At 44.5% G+C, this 2,747-nt stretch overlaps 1 pseudogene; it reads right to left on the bottom strand.

Moving 5' to 3' along the window:
- Positions 1–1,218: 1,218 nt before the first annotated feature.
- LOC109117957 lies at positions 1,219–2,122 on the bottom strand (annotated as a pseudogene).
- Between the last annotated feature and the right edge of the window lie 625 nt (positions 2,123–2,747).

A 2,747-nucleotide genomic window follows, 5' to 3' on the forward strand; every position in this document is an offset into this window, starting at 1 on the left:
CTTTTACGTAGCCTAATGTCTACAGGGTTCACACGCTGGGTGTCAGAATTTCCTTCCCTCTCAAGGTGGAACAAGGCCTCATGTCTGAATGCATCACCTTTTGCTTATCTAGTCACCCTTCAGTGGATGTTTGGGCTGTGAACGATGCTGCCATGATGGGTGTACAAATATCACTGTGGGTCCCTGCTTTGAATTCTTTTGATCCAGAGATGGAAGTGTCACACAACATGGTGATTCTATTTTTTTTTCCACACTATAGTAAAATGTTGGTTTGCAAGCATAATTGTTCTGGAAACTTGATCATAATCCAAAGCACTTGTATATTCCCCCATAAGAAATAATGGATGATTTGTTCCACAACCCAAAAATATTCATACAAAAATGGTTGCAGTACCTTAGGTCCCACTTACAAATGGGTTCTGTTCTGGGAGAATGTTCGTAAGTCAGATTCATTCATATACGACAAAGTGAGTCTTATCAGTATACCTGGGAGAGTTCGCAACTTGATTGTTTGTAAGTCGGGGACTTACTGCACTGTAATGTAACATAAAATAATAAAGAAAATACAACATATAAAGAAAAATAAACAAATTAACCTCCACTTACCTTTGAAAGCCTTTGTGGCTGGTGTGAGGGAGAAAAGAGAGGGGAGGGGTCATCGCGGAGGATGGCTTTCACTGTCACCAAAGAAATCACTGCTATCTATTGGCTCAGTGGAGTCTTTTTCTTTTCATGCAGCTTCAACAAGGAACCTATCCAATACTGTTTTTGCCTCTTTTTGAGGATCTTGTGGAAATGGGACATTACATGGTTAAGCAAATTCATCATTTGTACTGCTACAGCCTTATTCAGTTGATGCTTTTCTTCAAAATTTTGCACTGTTTCCCACATTTTATGCATCTCCCTGATCTCATTTGTAGTTAGGGATTCCTCCTTCTTTTCTGCAGACTGGATGCCCTCCATAACTCCTTGCTATTAGGAGATAATTACTCACAGTCCCACAGAGGGGGAAGGGGTAGAGAGAAGTACCATTGGCTTATTTGTGATCGTGTGACATTCAGTGTCACATACAACTGATATTGTAAAACATCATTTGTTTATCAAATTAATATTTATTAGAAATGTTTACTCATCTTGAGGAACATTTGCAGAACAAGTTACTGGCAACCCAAGGTTTGACTGTATTTATGACAAATGTGCCACATTAACTCCATCCACTCAGAAGTTCTTTGAGACAGTGCCATCAGCTTCAGCTAATTGTAGAAGGGAGTCATCTGATTCATCTATCCTGTGAATGGCCCTGTAGACAATTGTGGTGGATTAACTAATGGGCAACTTGTAACACCCAGCTGAACTGAATTAGTGTGGTGTTGGCATAGAAGACCCACCTGAGGTCTGTTGCCAATAGCCATAAAAAGAGACCTGAAGGGAAAGATTGTGGACTATTGATCTTCTAAGAGAAGCTTGCTGCAGATGATTTTCCTGATGCAAATTTGGCTGTTCTCATTAAGAGGAGGAGCTCAGGGCCTCACTGTCACTGGGAATGGTTGCTGTTCTTGTCAGGGGAGCTCTGATCTTCACCATGAGCATCACTTCCTGGCCCTTATGTAGATCCTTCAGCCTGGTGGCACAAATCCTTCACCCCACCAGTATAGGTTTTCTGGCTTCCACCACTGGCCTTTGGGACTTCCAGGTGTAGATCATGACAGGCATGAGATATTGCCATGGGCTCTAGGTCATGGCTAGACTCATGGGGGACACTGCCTTGGACTCTAAGCCTTTCGCTGGACTTATGTGGGATGTTGCTGTGGGATCCAGGCCCTTGGTTGTATCCTTTGGGCCTCTAGTGTGTGGCTAATCTCTTGTACTCCTCTGTATTTGACTTTTTGGGTAAATATCATAAAATAATCCTATAAACTATGTGTTCTGCATTAAATCTATTTCCCTTGCAAAACCCTGACTACAACAACAATGTAGGTTTTAAATTGGCCCTTGAATATGCCCAAGACCTTGTTGACCTCAGCCACTTTCATCTGGATGGATGCATGGTCCTTGGCACCAACGATACGGTTGCTGGCAGAACATTTCCAAGTCATGTGAACTCTCCGGTGTCATTCTGCATGTTGAGGCCTCACCTGCTGCCTCCACAATGAGTATGAGCTGAGAAAAAAAGTGGCATGTCTCCTGGTAGCAATTATTTCTAATTTTTGAGGAATTACCCCACTGTCCTCTGCAGCAGCTGCTCCATTTTGCCTACAACACTGCACAATGGTCTGATTTCCCCACATCCTCGCCAGCACTTGTCAGTTTCTCCCTATCCCTAGGATACTGTATTGGTACCCATGTGGGAAGGAGCATGAGTCCTGAGAGGAGCCAATGCCCTCTGACAGCAAGGCCCATGACTGATCCATCACCCCTGTGGGACAGTCCTGTCTATGGATAGAGCAAGGACCCCAAAGACTGCTGTGAAGAGTGGTGACTCAGTTTGCCAGCCTGTCAGAGAGCCTGGTGACTTTGTGCCCAAATGACACCAGTACCTGGTGACTCAGACCTATAACCATCTGACACCAACATAGACACCATGCTAGCCAGAGGCCGTTGAGAGCCCTGGGGACATGGCATAGCCTCTGGGAGCTGTTGTAACAGCAATGCTGACCCACTACATCCTGACTCCCTTGAGGTCTCCACCTGCCTGTGTGAACCTGAACCACCTGCCTCAGCCAGTGCCCCAGAGAACAGTTGAGGTC

This window comes from Fukomys damarensis, unplaced genomic scaffold (genome assembly GCF_012274545.1).
Source record: "Fukomys damarensis isolate Sample0158 unplaced genomic scaffold, DMR_v1.0_HiC HiC_scaffold_10, whole genome shotgun sequence".
Lineage (NCBI taxonomy): Eukaryota > Metazoa > Chordata > Mammalia > Rodentia > Bathyergidae > Fukomys > Fukomys damarensis.